The 20,135-nt window shown below is 37.0% G+C and overlaps 1 long non-coding RNA gene and 17 other non-coding genes across 18 annotated transcripts; all 18 read left to right on the forward strand.

Moving 5' to 3' along the window:
* Positions 1-9,478: 9,478 nt before the first annotated feature.
* On the forward strand, positions 9,479-11,658 carry LOC123884096. Its single transcript, XR_006800674.1, has 6 exons — positions 9,479-9,721; positions 9,828-9,892; positions 10,591-10,795; positions 10,897-11,176; positions 11,310-11,390; positions 11,530-11,658. It is a non-coding gene; the product is annotated as an uncharacterized LOC123884096 (long non-coding RNA).
* A 3,556-nt stretch (positions 11,659-15,214) lies between these two features.
* On the forward strand, positions 15,215-15,333 carry LOC123887567. Its single transcript, XR_006801582.1, has one exon. It is a non-coding gene; the product is annotated as a 5S ribosomal RNA (ribosomal RNA).
* A 171-nt stretch (positions 15,334-15,504) lies between these two features.
* LOC123887663 lies at positions 15,505-15,623 on the forward strand. Its single transcript, XR_006801673.1, has one exon. It is a non-coding gene; the product is annotated as a 5S ribosomal RNA (ribosomal RNA).
* Positions 15,624-15,795: 172 nt separating this feature from the next.
* Positions 15,796-15,914, forward strand: LOC123887583. The gene has a single exon (XR_006801597.1). It is a non-coding gene; the product is annotated as a 5S ribosomal RNA (ribosomal RNA).
* A 171-nt stretch (positions 15,915-16,085) lies between these two features.
* LOC123887668 lies at positions 16,086-16,204 on the forward strand. Its single transcript, XR_006801678.1, has one exon. It is a non-coding gene; the product is annotated as a 5S ribosomal RNA (ribosomal RNA).
* Positions 16,205-16,375: 171 nt separating this feature from the next.
* On the forward strand, positions 16,376-16,494 carry LOC123887584. Its single transcript, XR_006801598.1, has one exon. It is a non-coding gene; the product is annotated as a 5S ribosomal RNA (ribosomal RNA).
* A 171-nt stretch (positions 16,495-16,665) lies between these two features.
* On the forward strand, positions 16,666-16,784 carry LOC123887621. The gene has a single exon (XR_006801633.1). It is a non-coding gene; the product is annotated as a 5S ribosomal RNA (ribosomal RNA).
* Positions 16,785-16,956: 172 nt separating this feature from the next.
* On the forward strand, positions 16,957-17,075 carry LOC123887683. The gene has a single exon (XR_006801693.1). It is a non-coding gene; the product is annotated as a 5S ribosomal RNA (ribosomal RNA).
* A 171-nt stretch (positions 17,076-17,246) lies between these two features.
* On the forward strand, positions 17,247-17,365 carry LOC123887623. The gene has a single exon (XR_006801634.1). It is a non-coding gene; the product is annotated as a 5S ribosomal RNA (ribosomal RNA).
* A 172-nt stretch (positions 17,366-17,537) lies between these two features.
* LOC123887793 lies at positions 17,538-17,656 on the forward strand. The gene has a single exon (XR_006801787.1). It is a non-coding gene; the product is annotated as a 5S ribosomal RNA (ribosomal RNA).
* A 171-nt stretch (positions 17,657-17,827) lies between these two features.
* Positions 17,828-17,946, forward strand: LOC123887624. Its single transcript, XR_006801635.1, has one exon. It is a non-coding gene; the product is annotated as a 5S ribosomal RNA (ribosomal RNA).
* Positions 17,947-18,118: 172 nt separating this feature from the next.
* On the forward strand, positions 18,119-18,237 carry LOC123887894. The gene has a single exon (XR_006801883.1). It is a non-coding gene; the product is annotated as a 5S ribosomal RNA (ribosomal RNA).
* A 171-nt stretch (positions 18,238-18,408) lies between these two features.
* Positions 18,409-18,527, forward strand: LOC123887625. Its single transcript, XR_006801636.1, has one exon. It is a non-coding gene; the product is annotated as a 5S ribosomal RNA (ribosomal RNA).
* Positions 18,528-18,699: 172 nt separating this feature from the next.
* LOC123887913 lies at positions 18,700-18,818 on the forward strand. Its single transcript, XR_006801901.1, has one exon. It is a non-coding gene; the product is annotated as a 5S ribosomal RNA (ribosomal RNA).
* Positions 18,819-18,989: 171 nt separating this feature from the next.
* On the forward strand, positions 18,990-19,108 carry LOC123887626. The gene has a single exon (XR_006801637.1). It is a non-coding gene; the product is annotated as a 5S ribosomal RNA (ribosomal RNA).
* Positions 19,109-19,280: 172 nt separating this feature from the next.
* On the forward strand, positions 19,281-19,399 carry LOC123887573. Its single transcript, XR_006801588.1, has one exon. It is a non-coding gene; the product is annotated as a 5S ribosomal RNA (ribosomal RNA).
* A 171-nt stretch (positions 19,400-19,570) lies between these two features.
* LOC123887627 lies at positions 19,571-19,689 on the forward strand. Its single transcript, XR_006801638.1, has one exon. It is a non-coding gene; the product is annotated as a 5S ribosomal RNA (ribosomal RNA).
* A 172-nt stretch (positions 19,690-19,861) lies between these two features.
* Positions 19,862-19,980, forward strand: LOC123887585. The gene has a single exon (XR_006801599.1). It is a non-coding gene; the product is annotated as a 5S ribosomal RNA (ribosomal RNA).
* Positions 19,981-20,135: the final 155 nt, after the last annotated feature.

Genomic DNA, 20,135 nt, shown 5'->3' on the forward strand with positions numbered 1-20,135 from the left:
AAAAAAAACTAGAACAGCTAATAGTTGGTTCTGTGGTCAATTTCGCTTTTTAAAAACAACAGGAAACACCCTCATTTAAAGAAATTATTTATTCAAAAAGTTAAACATTTCAATTTTCAATGCATTGACTTCACATAATTTCATAAAAATTTCATAAAAACTTGCTATTTAAGGTGGACACTCGTTAGCAAGACCCATAACTTAAAAACTACATTTTTTTTTTTTGAACCAAACAAACTTACTGCATTTCATTAATTATCAAAAGTTCAATACATGAAGGAATAATCTCAAATCTATGGAAACTAGTCCAGGAATTGGCCGCCCTAGCTAAAGTGTGAGCAACCGAATTCACTTGTCTCCTAATAAACTTAACTTCAAAGTTCACACATGATAACATAACAAGAATAATTTCATTAACGATTGAAAGAAACTCTGAATTGCCTCGCCGTTTGGTACGAATAGCATCAACCAACACTTGAGAGTCACTTTCAAACTGGACGCTTTCAAAACCCCTACTCTTAGCATCATTCATAGCTTGCAATAGTGCCCATGCTTCACCCTCCTCTGTTGATAAGGTCAGTTGCTGCCACTGCGTGATTCCAGCCATAAACTCACCAGAATTATTACGAAAACAAGCACCCATCGCGGTCCTACCTGCACCGACAAAAAATGCTGCATCTACATTGCACTTTAACCATCCTATACGAGGCTTTTCCCACCGAATGGTACTGGCAAGCGGAACATCATGATCATCGTTACTTCGCAATTTATGGACGGCAATCCACTCGTTCCACTGATCAAACGCAGCCCGGCCAACTTGATTTGGGCTTCTAACATTATCGTTCCAAATTTTATCATTCCGGTTATGCCATATACTCCATAACAGCATAGCCACTCTACCTATAGTAGCGTAATCCTCATTCTGACACAAGGCAAACATTCTATCCGCCGCACTACCTTGCTGACAAGCTGCGGAACCCAAGACAGATGATAATCCAGCTGCTTGCCAACTAGATTGAGCAGAAGCGCAGGTGAAAAAAGCGTGTACATCATCTTCTACCTCATCTTCACATAATGGACAATGAACATCACAATCGACATGACGTTCTAATAACCGACGCCTCGTTGGAATACATCCCCTACATAACCGCCAAAGAAGATGACGCGCTTTATGTGGAGCATGCGCTTTCCATATTTCTTTCCAATTACCTTTCACATGGTATTTATCATTACGGAAAATACACTTCATAGCAAGCTTGTACCCGGATTTGACAGAGTAACACCCATTTCGTTCCTCCTCCCAAACCATTTTATCCACATAAACCGACCCAATGAGAGGTGTCGCAATAATCCTCTCTGCCACCTGGACTGGGAATAACATGCGAATTTTAGTCACATTCCAAGCTTTATAATTATCTATCATCAGGTCCCTAACAAGTAAGTTATACATTCCTTCAGGTTGAGGCGAAGGAATCCAGCGTTCCCCATTCCCACGTAACCAAGGATCCGACATGACGTGTATCTTGTCACCACCACCAATACTCCACCTAGACCCAAGTAAAAGAACCTGTCTAGCTTTCCAGATACTACGCCATGCAAAACTAGGATTATAGCCCAAGGACGCCTCCAACAAAGTAGATCGTGGAAAATACCTTGCTTTAATAAGTCTAGCCACCAATGTATCTGGACTTTGTAAAATTTTCCATGCTTGTTTCGCTACCATAGCCATGTTAAAGGCTTCAAAATTCCGAAAACCCAAACCCCCTTTGTCTTTGGGGCAAGCAAGTCTCTCCCATGCTAACCAATGAATACCTTTACTATTACCATTACCACCTCCCCACCAAAAGGCATTTATCATTTTTTCAATATCATCAATAAAAGAAGAAGGGAGGATAAACATACTCATAACATAAGCTGGGATGGCCTGAAGCACTGACTTTATCATAATCTCTTTTCCAGCTTTCGATAAGGCTCGTCCTCTCCATGAATTTATCCTCTTCCAGATACGGTCTTTAATATAGGAAAAAATTGCCTTCTTACTTCTACCTACCATAGACGGTAGGCCGAGATAAATACCTGTGCCCAACACATGTCGCACACCGAGTATACCGGCTAAATCAGCTTGAGCCGCCTGTGACATATTGCGACTAATGAACACTTCAGACTTAGACAAGTTAATTTCCTGACCCGAGGCATGTTCATAAGTTTGTAGAATACTTAAAAGTTGGGTCACCTCAGCAACATTAGCTCTGCAAAATAAGAAACAGTCATCTGCAAACAAGAGATGAGAGACTTCAGGGGCGCCTCGACAAATTCGCACACCATGAATGTCTCCTTTTCTAACAGCTTGGTGTATTAGAGCAGTCAGCCCTTCCGCCACAAGAATAAATAAATAAGGGGACAATGGGTCTCCCTGCCGTAAACCTCTTCCCGGAGTAATAGGACCAACCTTGTCAAAATTCATAAGCACTGAATAGTTAACAGAACTCACACACATCATCATCCATTGTATCCACTTCTCTCCAAACCCCATTTTGACTAACATACCACGAAGGAAACCCCAATCCACCTTGTCATAAGCCTTACTAATATCAATTTTTAATGCTAACTCACCTCTATATCCTCTAGTCTTTCTCTTCATAGCATGTATAACTTCAATAGCAATAAGAGCATTATCAAGGATCGACCGACCTTCGACAAAAGCTGACTGCTCCTGGGAAACACATTTATCCAGACAAAGCTTCAACCTATTAGCAAGCACTTTAGAAACTATCTTGTAGAGGACATTACACAGAGAAATAGGTCTCAAATCTTTCATCGAAGTAGGATTATCACATTTAGGGATGAGGCAAATATTTGTTTCATTAAGGCTAGAAGGGAAATACCCCCTATCTAACCAGGAAGATGCAGCTACAAAAATATCGTCTCCGCAATGTTCCCAGAACCTTTGGTAGAAAGCTGGGTTGAAACCATCAGGACCTGGTGATTTATCCGGGTGCATCTGAAATAAAGCTTGTTGTAATTCAATTTTGGTCAGGGGTGCCGTAAGTAAATGATTATCCTCCTCAGTCACCCTTTGCTGGATAAGGTTAAGCACAGGTTCATGAATACCACTTATATTTCTGAAGAGAGCATTAAAATAATTCTTAGCTACCCCGCACAAATCCTCTTGAGTATGAACTGCAGTACCTGCTTCATCCATAAGTTTGGTAATCTTTTTTTTCTTACTACGAACTGAAGCGGACATATGAAAAAATCGAGTATTCAAGTCACCTTCTTGAAGCCAATGCATCTTGGCTCGCTGCTTCCAGTACCCTTCCTCCTGAACCAGTAAAGTAGCATGCTTGTCAGAACATTCCTGAAACCTCCTACTCTCTTCCTCCCCCTGATTATCCTTCAACGCCTCCATCTCACGGACGCATTCTTCAATCTCTTGTTTAAACTTCACTCTTTTCCTTTTGCCCCACCTTTGTAACTTGTTAGCACACCGAGCAACACGATCAACTATCGCAACATTGTCATTCGTACCCCAACCATCAATCACCGTCTCTTCCAAATCTGGTTCCTTCAGCCATTTATTCTCAAACTGAAAGGCGCCATTGAAGCGGACTGTTATAGTAGGAGAGCATTGGAGTAAAATTGGACTATGATCTGAATGTGAGGCCAAGAGGTTAGATAGTCTTACGTCAGGAAAGAGATGCATCCAACTCGTACTAGCCATAGCTCTATCCAACCGCTCTTCAATAACATGAGGTGTACCTCTACTTTTGATCCAAGTAAATGGGTGTCCTGCAAGAGGAATATCGATCAAATTGCAGTCAGCGATAGCTTGTCTGAATCCCATACACAACCAATTGGGATGTGGGTGAATGCCCTTTTTATCCTCCTGTGAGAGTAGATCATTAAAATCACCAATTATACACCAGGGTACAGGGGACATATTGACTAACTCTCTCAGAAGATTCCATGCATGCCTCCGTCTACTACGCTCCGGATATCCATAATAACATGTTAACCTCCACTCCCCCTTCTGCTCATCCTCCACTAACATATTAATAAAATTTCTCGAATAATTTAAAACGCTACATTTACTATTATCCTTCCAGAACACCGCCAGACCTCCACTCTGCCCCTCCACATCAATGGCCAGACAAGAATCGTAACCTAACGTGACCCGAATAGGTTCAATGTGTCGAGCATGAGATAATGTTTCAGACAAGAATAAAATATCCGGCTTATGTTCTCGGGCAAGCTTCCGCAAATTAGGAATTGCGCTCGGGCCGCCCAAGCCCCGACAATTCCAACTAAGAACATTCATGAGTCCCGGCAGTCCTGGGAACTGCCAGGACCTGCCGATAAAAAATGCTGATTAAGTTGCTCATCTGTCGCTGCTGGAGTTATGACTTCAGCACGTCTGCGCTTTTTCTCCATATGAGTTTCCATCTGCTCAAGGTGAGCCACTTCAGTTAACAATGGGTTAATCTGTCTACTTTCTCTCAGATTGGACCTAGCAGAGAGGGCTAAAAGCGGTGTATCAACATTCCTAATAACACCTGGTTCAGTGGGAACAACTGAATTTCGTCTATTAGCCACCATTGACGGGGTAGATATTATGTCATTGTTGTCATGAAGCACCACAGCGTTAACCCCTGGTTCACTTTCCCTATCTGTAGCATGTGCACTTGGGCGTTCTGAATGAGATTGGGAAGAATGCGAAGAATTCGGTGCACTTCCCCTTGACTGGCTTCCAGTAAACGTATCGGCCCTACCTCTCCCTTCCTCATGCAGCCATCGCGAGTCCATACGACCACCAGGACGACGGACATCTGCTCTAATTTCGCTAGACCAACCTCGCCTCCCATCATCCCTCTCCATGGCATATCTAACATCACACTTATCTTCTGAGTGGCCAAGGATACCACACACAAAGCAAAAGAGTCCGAGTTTTTCATATTTGAATTTTACAACACCCCCCTCACCACCATTCACATCAATCCTCTTCTCGATTTTTAATGGTTTTCTAACATCTACCCGAACCTTCACCCTCATATACTGTCTCCAGAAGCTCGTGTTATTATTTTTATCATACTCCAAAAATTCTCCAATATAGTTTGCCAACCCTTTCCCTACCTTCTCAATCATCATTCCTACCGGAACATGATGAATTTGCACCCAGAAGTTGACATGAAATAACGGAATATCATATAGTGAAACTCCCACCTTCAACCTTTCAACAATCAGTGTAAAGTTGTCAAAAGTCCAAGGCCCACCCTTGATTACCGCTTCAATATCCAATGGATGAAAGAATTTGAACAAGTACAACCCATGTGAAGATTGCTTTACTGACATACTCTTCACCGGCCTCCATACCTCAGCCAATCGCACCTTCATGACGTTGAACTTAATAGAGCGGTCATGGACAAACCGACCTACTAAGCATAAGCTAACATCATCTTGTTCAGTATCATTTTCCTCCAACTCGAAATTCAAAACCTCCTCCTCGCCTAGATTAAGGTTCTCTAGATTTGCTTCCATGGTGAAAACAAACGCAGAAACCTGACAAAACCAAAACAGAGCAACAACAACCCAGAGCGAAAACGCAACGCAACCAAGAGAATAAGCACACCGTGTCAGACAGGAAAACAGAGCAAAGTAAACGGAAACAAAAACGCACAACTCGCACGATAACAGAGAGATAAACTAACAACTCTCACAAAGGAGACAGTCCCAAATCCCTAGCAAGACCCCGTGGCTATCTTGCTATAATTTCCAATAACCCTGGCAAAACCCCTTGAATGTTTTGCCTATGTTGCAGGCTTAACAAAAGACAGAGGAACGATGGAACCAGATTAGGAGCAATACCACAAAAGAAAATCAGAGAGAGAAGGTTGGGTAACCCTTATCAATTGTTGTTAACGCTGCACTGAACTCGTTCTCTCCAAGGTCACCTCTTCCACAAGCCATCGATGGTAACGCGTGGATTAGATATTACCGGAAGAAAACGACGGTTTTTTCATACTCAGAAGATGAACATGAGACAACCTGCTCCCAAATCGCAACCCTAGCAGAGATGAAGAGTTAATCGCATATCGCAACCTGCTCCCAATTTTCCTGCTCCCAAATCGCAACCCTAACAGAGATAATCGCCGTAAATCGCAACCCTCAAAACATATGTAAATCGCCGATGGAATTTGTAATAGCAGAGTTAATCGCCGTAAAGCTTTTTAGGAATCTCCCCTAAAACCTAGCAGAAGAGTAAATCGCACATCGCCGTAAACAAACGCGATTCTTAGTGAATGAATATCGCAAATCGCCGTAAACAAATCGCAAATCGCCGTAAACAAATCTCACTATTCAATTAATACTTAATAATGACATTGTAAACAAATTGAATTAGATGAAACAAAATTTCATTTCAAACAGGTTTATTTATTTTAGCATCTTGAAAACAGTTTTAAAATTAGAGTCACCAGACAAGTTTTTATTTTATTTTCTTCTCAAATTCAGTTTTTAAAAATTGTGATTTATAAAATTGTATTTAAAAACTGAAAACTAAAACCCAATCAAACAGGCTCCTAGTTATTTGTAGTTCTGGCAAATCTGTTAGATCCGTATTGCCCAACACTTCGGGATGTCTGAAATCGAGTAGACCATTACAATAGACTTGGTTTCTCACTCTTACAAAGCTATAACTGGTTTTGTTCAATAGACATGTGACTAAATGTCTCACTTACAGGAGCTATCACGGGACTCTATTAAAGGCTTGGCTTTACAATGTTAGACTATTTTTATGCAATAATCTCAATTTGTGAAACCTTTCTTTTCTGGAGATATATATCTATAAATGCTGAAAATCTTTGCATGATAAGTTTTGAAGCCTTTTTCTGACAAATGAGATGTTATGCCTTAAGTTTACTTGGTTTTAGGATTTGGAGAATTTCGTGGTGCTAATGATAAATGCATACTTCTGATCCATGTCAGGATAAACCAGAGGTTCAACGAAAACATAAATATGAGGTAAACTTCTATGATTAGCATGGCTATCTCAAATATCCGGAAAGATCTTCTAGGCCAACCGCTTCAGCTACTCTCAGGGGTTGATATATTTAGTAATGCAAGTAGTTCACTTGGACATATGAGCAAAGGTGTAGCTGCATTGTCTATGGATATGGATAAGAAGTTCATTCAAAGTCGACAGCGACAGGTTTTGTCTAGTCTGTTCTTTTCCTGTGCTTTAAATTGTGATAGCCACATTGATATTACCACCAGACCTAAAATTTAAAGCTTTTAAGTAGTACTTTCCCGACATAATTTTTTTCTTAATCTCATTTTTCGTTTTAAAAAATCACAAAGGGAAAAGATAACAAAGCAGTTATTGCAAGTAATATCATGTAAGAAGTGTTTACATGTGAATTTTTTTTTTAGTGTTTTTGTATTGCTATTTTCTTGGATATAATAATAAGTTGCTTCGGTTTGTAGGTACGTTTTGCTCACTGGAAGTTTCTTAAAACTGTTGTTAACAAGCTGTTCGAGTTTATGCATGAGACACATCCTGGAGTTCAGGTTATTTTTATTCTTTGAAGCTCAGTCAGTTTCCACTTGTGTATTACTTGTAATGATATTATTATTTATTTATAATAATTGGTAAAACAAATCCAGGATCTGATTTATTTTCCTCCCTTTCCCATTCTCTCGAATTCAAAAAATAAAACGAGACTAATATTTGTTTCACAATTCTTCCATATATATTATGTATGTGATGTGCTATAATGCATAACCGTCTATGTAATTGCTATTTAAGGAACTTATGATCAAACCATTAAACAACAACGTAGTAGTGTGGATTCGCTTCACTCTCAATTTGAATTGTCAAGGTTATTATTTTATTGCTTTTTGTTTAAATCCATGTTTAATTGTGTGTTGTTGTTATATACTTATTACTATCTTGATGTGGAATTGTAGGAACTTGTTACTCTGAGTTCTCATCCACTATTAAAGTCACCAGATGTTGGAAAACATTTATGTTGATGTGAAGGTATTGAACTCTATGAATGACCTAAATTTTCACTTTTTTGCAGTAGATCTGTAATTCTGAATTGATATTTGCGTATCTTTCTTTCAAGAAAATGTACTGTTAGTTATTTATATAACATAGATTGTGTGAAGTTCACTAATTTCACTTATATCAATGTGTAAGGTATATTAAGTATATTCACTGATTTCAATTCTTCTCTTCATGTATATACTAAGAAAATGTACATGCTTTGTTTTTTATTAACTATTTAGGTTTTATCCTGTTCATTATAATGTTTGTCGATCTTTTAAATTGTGCTGAGTGATGACTTATATTACCAGGTGATTTATTTGGCGCTCTTAGGGCACGACTCAATGATAGCAACAAAAAACTAGTCATGGCTACCTTGACATCAATTGGTAATGTTGCATCTGCAATGCGTCAAGCAAAGTTTGTGAATTGTGTTCGGCTTTTGTATTTTCTTTCCAGTTGTTAATGTTGCATTTCCTTGTTTAAAAAGTTTAACTTTTTGAATGGTTTATTGCAGAGCTTTCTGTCGGATATTTTGAAATGTCTTGGGGACAACAGGAAGTACATGAGAGTATGTGTTCTGAATACTCTTGACTCTGCAAATCAGATATTGAAAACCCCTTAAAAAGCAACCATGTGTTTGATGCATTTTATATGTGCTGGTCAATATTTTCATGTTGCATTTCTCTGACTTTGAATAACCTAAGTCGGATCTATATGGATTTTTACAAGTTCCTCAATGCATTTTTTGCTATATTTACGAATAGCAATTAGTAAATCAGTGTCCTTCTGTTCTAGATACACAATGTGTACTGCTCGTCTTTCCAAACTGTAGCTAAAGCTGCAATCTAGTATCATGACCCTAATCTATGAGAAGGTATGCTAAAAATTTATTGGTTGTACATAATAATGAAATTCACATGTTGTCGGTCATCATAATGATTTTTGGTCTGCAGTTATACCTTCAAGTAGTCAAAAGGTAATGTTTTTTTTAGACCTGGGTAGTTTTTCTTGATTAATTATCAATTACTAATGCAACTTGCATTTTAATACTTGCAAATCAGAAAGATCAAAAGAAAGAAAATTTTCATAAAGCAAATGTACTACATTGTTTATGAACTATTTCTAGCTTATTTTTATTAGTTCTCCAAATTGTTTATGAACACAGCTTATTGTTTATATAAAAACAACTTTATTATTTTTTTTATAAAAATAGTTGATATATAAGCTCATATGCTACAAGTGCATAGTTAAGCTGTTAATTCAAACATGATCTAAATCTGTAGCTGATTTTGCTTTTCATCCAGGGCTGAAAAGTTTTGCTGGTCTAAAGAGGAAGTTAGCTGATGAAGTAGGAAAATGCAAAGGTCTAAAGTCAGTGCTATACATATTAATTGTGTCACATAAGAGAAGCTACTCTTTTTTCCTTGTCCTCTCTTTCAGAACAACTGCTTGAGAAACATGTACACGATATTGATTTCAGTTTTCTTAATTCTTATGGGCTGATATACATGCTTAAAATTTATATCTCCATTTTCAATAACTGGGTTATATTTTGCACTGAGATATACTTATACTTTGATATATATTTTATGTTTTTCATATAGGAGTCAGGGTTTCGGCCAAGTAACTTAAAGAACATGATTGAACAGATTGTTGCCGAGGACTTTCTAATAGGTCATTTCTCAAATGCTTCCTTAATTAAGCTTCCGTTACGCTTCAGTTATGATGCATGCATATGCGCGTGTGTATTTATTTCACTTTCCCTCTTTTTTTGTGACAGATTCTCTTGAATACCCCTTTCTATATGCTCGTATCTTTACTACAGTTGCCAAATTCTCCTCTGTGGTAATTATTTTCTGTCCTATTTTATTTTCTCAGATAGGCACTCTTTCTCTGTCAAACTTTGAACTTCTCTTAATTTACAAATAAGCAGCACTTTCCAATCCCATTCTTTTTTTATTTGTTTATTTTTTTAATAAAGATTCACTTTAGTTTAAAATTAGAATCAATTCAGTCTCCCCTTTTTATTTATTTTTAAAAGTAGAGCCGCATAGTCTTACTACTACTCATAATTTCCTAAACGTGTAAACCACAATATAACTACTTTTAAAGTTTGCTATTTTTTATGTTTAATTATTTGTTTTAAGAATATAATTTTATTATTCTAAGTATATAACTATATTAAAAAAAAAATTATACGAGCGTACCCGTACCTTAATTTTTCTAAAAATGTCGTACCACGTACCGGTACCGTACCTGCACCTATGCAACATAGGTAAGCAAACACGTCTCAATTTGTATTCTTTGTACATCAAGCTTTCTTCTAACTTTTAATCTGACAGGCCTCCACCTGTAAAAGTAGGTGCCTGCAGGGCATTTGCTCAACTTCTACCTAAAGCAAAGAAAGTAATTGTCCAACCACAGTTATTCGATTTATTTTCATCCCTCACGGATCTTCTTAATCATTTACTGTACAATATAAATCCCTTTTTCGAATATATTTTGCTATTGTTGCTGTGTAGTTAACTTAATATGGTTTCCAGGCATCATATGGTTTCCTTGCATACGATACTTGAAACGTTGCAAGAAGCAGTAAAGGCAGGTTAGGAATATCTTTCTATGGAAATTACTAATTTACTCTTCTATCCCCACACAATTGACTTTATTTTTTTTTCTTTTTTGTGATACAAATCACTGTTTGGTTCAAATGCTCACTGAGAAATTTCGCCTTTTCATTCAATAACCAAGGTAAGGTATATTAGGAGTTGCAACTTTTGATATCGTTGCATTAAATATTTCATTTTCATTCTCGAAGCTGATCAAATGTGTGTTATTTGATAATGATGCAGAGGCTGTTTTTTCTCAAACTAAACCTATTGCTACATCAGTAAAGGATGGTTTTAATGTCTGTATATTTGCTTATGGGCAAACTGGAACTAGTAAAACATTTACAATGGAGGGAACACCAGAAGAGAGGGGAGTTAATTACCGAACACTTGAAGAATTGTTTAGGATATCCGAAGAGAGAAAGGGTGTAATGAAGTATGACTTACATGTTAGTATGTTGGAGGTTTACAATGAGAAGATAAGAGATCTTCTAGTGGAAAACTCTACCCAGCCTACTAAGAAGTGAGTTTTAATTCTTCTTAATCTAATTAGCACTGTAGTTTTTAGTTCCTTTATTTTAAATTTCAAAATAGATAGTCATTTCATATGTTCTTAACAAAAACCAAATTTGAGAAAGCCGACTGGTTATTGCTAGGTTGGATAATGAGTCTGTAAGAAATGTGCACTATTTTAGTCTCCAGGCTTATGTAAAATCTGACTACAGTCCGAGCATTCTGTAAGCATTTCTTTATTTGTAAACATTCTTTATTATTGTTTGTCTTCACCTTCTCTTTTCTGGCTACATTTTTCCATCAAATATGTGCAAATGGTTTTGTTTGTCCTTGTAATCATTGATGTCTTTAATTTCTTGACAGTCACTTCGATTAATGGAGCATGAGAATTCTAAGATTTTGAATGCAAAAGGCGAGCTTAGCGATGAAAAGCTCTCTTCATATGAAAAATGTAACACCCAAACCCATTAATTAAATATTTCTACCTTTAGTAAAATCTTCGATATTATAAATGTTCGATATTATAAAAGTTGTGGTTCGAGTATTACATTCTTCAATCAAAATAATACTAATGTAGTTAATTAGTAAAAATACTTGTTTATACAAATCTTAAATCAAATAATATATTTATTGATTATACAAAACAACCTAGATATTAAGGAGACTCTATATACAATATAAAACCCCTTTTCCCGTGTCACAATCAGAGCGGAGCTTCACCGACGACTCGACATCGAATACCACAAAATCCTGTAAAATCTGGACCCCCAACGGTCCAGCACATAACACATAAAAGAGAGTTAGACATCATACTCAAAATATAAGTGTAAGTAAAACGGTGAAGGTGTGAAAACACAAGAAGGGGGGGTTGAGTTGTGTTTTAGCCAAGTTAAAACTTTTCTCAAGTTCTTAACTTAACTAAGTTAGCAGCGGATAAGTAACACAATATAATAACAAGATAAGAGAGAGAGAAAGTACACAAGCAATTTATACTGGTTCCTCTCACAAACGAGAGTAGTCCAGTCCCCTTGCACTTCCAAGGGATTTCACTATAATCACACAAGATTACAAATGCTCAAGCACACAAGCAAGAGACTTCACAACAATGCTCAAGCACACAAGCTTAAGACTTCACACTTAAGCACACAAGCTTAAGTTTCCTCAAGTACTAGAGATAATAAATAGTTGAAAGAATACAACTGCTCTTAAAAGAACCTTAAAGAGCAAATACAATGAATACAAAGTATTTGGACTAAAAGTGCAACAACACTAGTTCAGAGGTTCAGAGCTTGTATTCGCAGTTCAGAGTTTGTTCGAGCGCAGTATAATCCTTGATATGATTGATGATCGATCTTATACAACTGATCCTTCTAGTATATATATAACCAGAAAAAGAGTCGTTGCATAAAGATGACCGTTGAAGTAGATAACCTTTTGTCTTCAAGCAGCTTGTCTTGATGCAGTTGGGTTGTTTCTAAAACTGAGTAAGAGTTTCAGACACTTTGACCATGTGCAGAGAAGACTTTCCTTATTCAGCTAACAAGTATGATATCCCACGTTCTCAAGAGTGGACAGACAAAATGAGAGTAGCTGTTCTGATCAAGCTTGAAAGGTCCTTTTCTTCATTGGTAGAAGAGTTGACTTGCAAAAGAGAATCTTCACAGACTTCAAGAAGATCTTCAGAGGTTGATAAAGCTTTAGACACTTAAGAAGTTCTGACGACTTCATCATCTGAAGGTTGTAACCTCTGAAGTTCAACATCTTTTGAGCGCTTGTAAACTTCTAAATACATATCTTCTGAGCTTCACTCAGAGCTTATCTGAAGCTAATATCTGCACACTTAAATTAAATTTTTAGTCCTTCCAATTGTTTATTAATACTTTGTTATCATCAAAACCTTAATAGATTTAGGGGCAAACATTTTTAAATCAATTTTGTTCCAACAATCTCCCCCTTTTTGATGATGACAAACATAAGTATTAATTGACAATTGTTATTAAATTAACTTATCATGTTTCTCTTAGGTTTATGAGGTTTGCAAGCTCCCCCTAAGATTGATACTCCATAAAGCCTAAGCTTTAAGTTTTATCCATGATATTTTAATTTAGTATAAGATTTAAGTAGTTTAGAGTAAAACAAATTTCATATCTTTCTTCAGAGTGAGAGGTTTGCAAGCTCTCCCCCTGAGTCTCATAAGGCTAAGTAAAAATTGCACTTTTAACTTATCATTACTTATGAAATTTAATTTCAGTTTTAAATTACTTAATCTCCGCATTGAAATACGTAAAACAATTAAAAGATAACTTTTAATAACTTAACAAACAAAAGTGGTTTCAGCTTTTTGAAACTTATCAACTTTCAATTAATGCGTAACTACTCCCCCTTTTGTCATTATCAAAAAGTAAAAAAAAATTAGATAACCAAGACAGTCAAAGAAGGAAATTGGTTGTTACAAAGGTGAATTTATTTCAAAAACGAAAACAACGCGCCAAAAAAAATCTATAAAAGGAGAACTTGAATAACAAACATTCTTCACAACAAAATATAAGCAAGATATAAAAAAAATTACGAAGAATGAAACGATTTAGTGCTCGTATCGCTGAGGTTCGTAGAAAGAAAGAAGAAGAAGAGCGCGAAAGAGATGAAAAAGATAAAGAAGACAATAAGAAGCCACAAGATGCTGAAATCATAATCATCTCTTCAGACTCTGAGGCTGAGGAAGATGAAAATGACGCTGACTATGCTGAATTCCTGGCTGGCTATGTTCCAGAAGAAGAACAAGAAGAAGAAGAGCAGAACCCAGATCCTATAGAAATTTCATCAGATGATGCTGAGGAGAAATCTGAGATTTCTTCTGAGTATTATCCATCTGACTAGGATTAGGTCGTCTTTTTCTTTTTACCAATGTACTCAGCATTGTCAGATCATCAATAAAAATTTTCCTTTTAATCTCAGCATTGTGTTCTTATTTTCTTGTTTTTTAAAAAAATAATAAATAAAGGTAAACCACACATGAAAAATATGAAATAACGAACCAAAATATCAAAGTTAAAATCCAAAGAAACAAAAAATGTTCAGAAGATACCAAAGATAAATAAAACATTAATAACATAAAGGTGCATAGAATCCTAGGGTTTTTGAAGAAAAGCTAAGAGGATGTCAAATTTGTCATTCAAGGAGTCCACTTTGGAGTCAAGCTTATCCACCTTGGACTCTAGATTCTGATGATTTGACCGGTGCCTCTCAAGAGCTTCTTGTTGTTGCCTCAATGCATCCTGAAGAACCCTTAGCTGATCTGAATCCATAGGAGCTTTTCCTTTAACAGAGGAGGGTTCACCATCCTCTTGATAATCAATCATAAGAACATCAGCATCCGGAGCATCCTCTTGGTTCAGCTCATCAGCTTGTTGGGCAATCCTTGCAGCAGCTTCAGCCAAATGTTCATTTTTAATCCTCTGATCTTCAAGACTCTTAAACAGTTTGGAATCTATCCAGCAGTCCTTGAAAGCATTCAGACGCCTCACAGCAGCAGATACGGCAGCAAACTTGGCACGCTCATTCTCTTCATGACTATACATAGTTAATCTTTTCAAACCAGCCCTTGCTAAGCCTTCCTTCATCAGATGAACCACCCACTGCATCCAGAGCATCCAGAGCCTTCCTTCCAATAACAGACTTGATATCATCACCCACTGCATCCAGAGCATTACAGATTTTGGCCTTGAGAAGTGATACCTCCATATCCACATCAGAGGGACAAACCAAGAACCTGTCCTTAATATGCGACAACCTAAGTAGATCATCATAAAGCTGGTTGGAGAGGCGAGAGTAGTACTAGGATGGGTGACCTCCTGGGAAGTCCTTGTGTTGAACCTCTTTTTTCGATTTTTTTTTATTTCGTTTAGTTTTCACCGTGTTAAAAATTTTATCGTTCAATTTTTGGCGAGATTAATGAAAAATATCGTGTTTTATTCTAGTTTCTCGAATTTCTCCAAAATTCGGCCTGAAAGATGGAAGACATATATACAATTAAACCGTATTATATATCAGGTGCGATCATACCAGCACTAATGCACCGGATCCCATCAGAACTCCGCAGTTAAGCGTGCTTGGGCGAGAGTAGTACTAGGATGGGTGACCTCCTGGGAAGTCCTTGTGTTGCACCTCTTTTTTCGATTTTTTTTATTTCGTTTAGTTTTTACCGTGTAATAAATTTTATTTTTCAATTTTTGGCGAGATTAATGAAAAATATCGTGTTTTATTCTACTTTATCGGATTTCTCCAAAATTTGGCCTGAAAGATGGAAGACATATATACAATTAAACCGTATTATATATTAGGTGCGATCATACCATCACTAATGCACCGGATCCCATCAGAACTCCGCAGTTAAGCGTGCTTGGGCGAGAGTAGTACTAGGATGGGTGACCTCTTGGGAAGTCCTTGTGTTGAACCTCTTTTTTCGATTTTTTTTTATTTCGTTTAGTTTTCACCGTGTTAAAAATTTTATCGTTCAATTTTTGGCGAGATTAATGAAAAATATCGTGTTTTATTCTAGTTTCTCGGATTTCTCCAAAATTCGGCCTGAAAGATGGAAGACATATATACAATTAAACCGTATTATATATCAGGTGCGATCATACCTGCACTAATGCACCGGATCCCATCAGAACTCCGCAGTTAAGCGTGCTTGGGCGAGAGTAGTACTAGGATGGGTGACCTCCTGGGAAGTCGTTGTGTTGCACCTCTTTTTTCGATTTTTTTTATTTCGTTTAGTTTTTACCGTGTAATAAATTTTATTGTTCAATTTTTGGCGAGATTAATGAAAAATATCGTGTTTTATTCTACTTTATCGGATTTCTCCAAAATTTGGCCTGAAAGATGGAAGACATATATACAATTAAACCGTATTATATATTAGGTGCGATCATACCATCACTAATGCACCGGATCCCATCAGAACTCCGCAGGTAAGCGTGCTTGGGCGAGAGTAGTACTAGGATGGGTGACCTCCTGGGAAGTCCTTGTGTTGAACCTCTTTTTTCGATTTTTTTTATTTCGTTTAGTTTTCACCGTGTTAAAAATTTTATCGTTCAATTTTTGGCGAGATTAATGAAAAATATCGTGTTTTATTCTAGTTTCTCGGATTTCTCCAAAATTCGGCCTGAAAGATGGAAGACATATATACAATTAAACCGTATTATATATCAGGTGCGATCATACCAGCACTAATGCACCGGATCCCATCAGAACTCCGCAGTTAAGCGTGCTTGGGCGAGAGTAGTACTAGGATTGGTGACCTCCTGGGAAGTCCTTGTGTTGCACCTCTTTTTTCGATTTTTTTTATTTCGTTTAGTTTTTACCGTGTAATAAATTTTATTGTTCAATTTTTGGCGAGATTAATGAAAAATACCGTGTTTTATTCTACTTTATCGGATTTCTCCAAAATTTGGCCTGAAAGATGGAAGACATATATACAATTAAACCGTATTATATATTAGGTGCGATCATACCATCACTAATGCACCGGATCCCATCAGAACTCCGCAGTTAAGCGTGCTTGGGCGAGAGTAGTACTAGGATGGGTGACCTCCTGGGAAGTCCTTGTGTTGAACCTCTTTTTTCGATTTTTTTTTATTTCGTTTAGTTTTCACCGTGTTAAAAATTTTATCGTTCAATTTTTGGCGAGATTAATGAAAAATATCGTGTTTTATTCTAGTTTCTCGGATTTCTCCAAAATTCGGCCTGAAAGATGGAAGACATATATACAATTAAACCGTATTATATATCAGGTGCGATCATACCAGCACTAATGCACCGGATCCCATCAGAACTCCGCAGTTAAGCGTGCTTGGGCGAGAGTAGTACTAGGATGGGTGACCTCCTGGGAAGTCCTTGTGTTGCACCTCTTTTTTCGATTTTTTTTATTTCGTTTAGTTTTTACCGTGTAATAAATTTTATTGTTCAATTTTTGGCGAGATTAATGAAAAATATCGTGTTTTATTCTACTTTATCGGATTTCTCCAAAATTTGGCCTGAAAGATGGAAGACATATATACAATTAAACCGTATTATATATTAGGTGCGATCATACCATCACTAATGCACCGGATCCCATCAGAACTCCGCAGTTAAGCGTGCTTGGGCGAGAGTAGTACTAGGATGGGTGACCTCCTGGGAAGTCCTTGTGTTGAACCTCTTTTTTCGATTTTTTTTTATTTCGTTTAGTTTTCACCGTGTTAAAAATTTTATCGTTCAATTTTTGGCGAGATTAATGAAAAATATCGTGTTTTATTCTAGTTTCTCGGATTTCTCCAAAATTCGGCCTGAAAGATGGAAGACATATATACAATTAAACCGTATTATATATCAGGTGCGATCATACCAGCACTAATGCACCGGATCCCATCAGAACTCCGCAGTTAAGCGTGCTTGGGCGAGAGTAGTACTAGGATGGGTGACCTCCTGGGAAGTCCTTGTGTTGCACCTCTTTTTTCGATTTTTTTTATTTCGTTTAGTTTTTACCGTGTAATAAATTTTATTGTTCAATTTTTGGCGAGATTAATGAAAAATATCGTGTTTTATTCTACTTTATCGGATTTCTCCAAAATTTGGCCTGAAAGATGGAAGACATATATACAATTAAACCGTATTATATATTAGGTGCGATCATACCATCACTAATGCACCGGATCCCATCAGAACTCCGCAGTTAAGCGTGCTTGGGCGAGAGTAGTACTAGGATGGGTGACCTCCTGGGAAGTCCTTGTGTTGAACCTCTTTTTTCGATTTTTTTTTATTTCGTTTAGTTTTCACCGTGTTAAAAATTTTATCGTTCAATTTTTGGCGAGATTAATGAAAAATATCGTGTTTTATTCTAGTTTCTCGGATTTCTCCAAAATTCGGCCTGAAAGATGGAAGACATATATACAATTAAACCGTATTATATATCAGGTGCGATCATACCAGCACTAATGCACCGGATCCCATCAGAACTCCGCAGTTAAGCGTGCTTGGGCGAGAGTAGTACTAGGATGGGTGACCTCCTGGGAAGTCCTTGTGTTGCACCTCTTTTTTCGATTTTTTTTATTTCGTTTAGTTTTTACCGTGTAATAAATTTTATTGTTCAATTTTTGGCGAGATTAATGAAAAATATCGTGTTTTATTCTACTTTATCGGATTTCTCCAAAATTTGGCCTGAAAGATGGAAGACATATATACAATTAAACCGTATTATATATTAGGTGCGATCATACCATCACTAATGCACCGGATCCCATCAGAACTCCGCAGTTAAGCGTGCTTGGGCGAGAGTAGTACTAGGATGGGTGACCTCCTGGGAAGTCCTTGTGTTGAACCTCTTTTTTCGATTTTTTTTTATTTCGTTTAGTTTTCACCGTGTTAAAAATTTTATCGTTCAATTTTTGGCGAGATTAATGAAAAATATCGTGTTTTATTCTAGTTTCTCGGATTTCTCCAAAATTCGGCCTGAAAGATGGAAGACATATATACAATTAAACCGTATTATATATCAGGTGCGATCATACCAGCACTAATGCACCGGATCCCATCAGAACTCCGCAGTTAAGCGTGCTTGGGCGAGAGTAGTACTAGGATGGGTGACCTCCTGGGAAGTCCTTGTGTTGCACCTCTTTTTTCGATTTTTTTTATTTCGTTTAGTTTTTACCGTGTAATAAATTTTATTGTTCAATTTTTGGCGAGATTAATGAAAAATACCGTGTTTTATTCTACTTTATCGGATTTCTCCAAAATTTGGCCTGAAAGATGGAAGACATATATACAATTAAACCGTATTATATATTAGGTGCGATCATACCATCACTAATGCACCGGATCCCATCAGAACTCCGCAGTTAAGCGTGCTTGGGCGAGAGTAGTACTAGGATGGGTGACCTCCTGGGAAGTCCTTGTGTTGAACCTCTTTTTTCGATTTTTTTTTATTTCGTTTAGTTTTCACCGTGTTAAAAATTTTATCGTTCAATTTTTGGCGAGATTAATGAAAAATATCGTGTTTTATTCTAGTTTCTCGGATTTCTCCAAAATTCGGCCTGAAAGATGGAAGACATATATACAATTAAACCGTATTATATATCAGGTGCGATCATACCAGCACTAATGCACCGGATCCCATCAGAACTCCGCAGTTAAGCGTGCTTGGGCGAGAGTAGTACTAGGATGGGTGACCTCCTGGGAAGTCCTTGTGTTGCACCTCTTTTTTCGATTTTTTTTATTTCGTTTAGTTTTTACCGTGTAATAAATTTTATTGTTCAATTTTTGGCGAGATTAATGAAAAATACCGTGTTTTATTCTACTTTATCGGATTTCTCCAAAATTTGGCCTGAAAGATGGAAGACATATATACAATTAAACCGTATTATATATTAGGTGCGATCATACCATCACTAATGCACCGGATCCCATCAGAACTCCGCAGTTAAGCGTGCTTGGGCGAGAGTAGTACTAGGATGGGTGACCTCCTGGGAAGTCCTTGTGTTGAACCTCTTTTTTCGATTTTTTTTTATTTCGTTTAGTTTTCACCGTGTTAAAAATTTTATCGTTCAATTTTTGGCGAGATTAATGAAAAATATCGTGTTTTATTCTAGTTTCTCGGATTTCTCCAAAATTCGGCCTGAAAGATGGAAGACATATATACAATTAAACCGTATTATATATCAGGTGCGATCATACCAGCACTAATGCACCGGATCCCATCAGAACTCCGCAGTTAAGCGTGCTTGGGCGAGAGTAGTACTAGGATGGGTGACCTCCTGGGAAGTCCTTGTGTTGCACCTCTTTTTTCGATTTTTTTTATTTCGTTTAGTTTTTACCGTGTAATAAATTTTATTGTTCAATTTTTGGCGAGATTAATGAAAAATATCGTGTTTTATTCTACTTTATCGGATTTCTCCAAAATTTGGCCTGAAAGATGGAAGACATATATACAATTA

Source organism: Trifolium pratense, linkage group LG5, assembly GCF_020283565.1.
Source record: "Trifolium pratense cultivar HEN17-A07 linkage group LG5, ARS_RC_1.1, whole genome shotgun sequence".
In the NCBI taxonomy this organism is placed as follows: domain Eukaryota; kingdom Viridiplantae; phylum Streptophyta; class Magnoliopsida; order Fabales; family Fabaceae; genus Trifolium; species Trifolium pratense.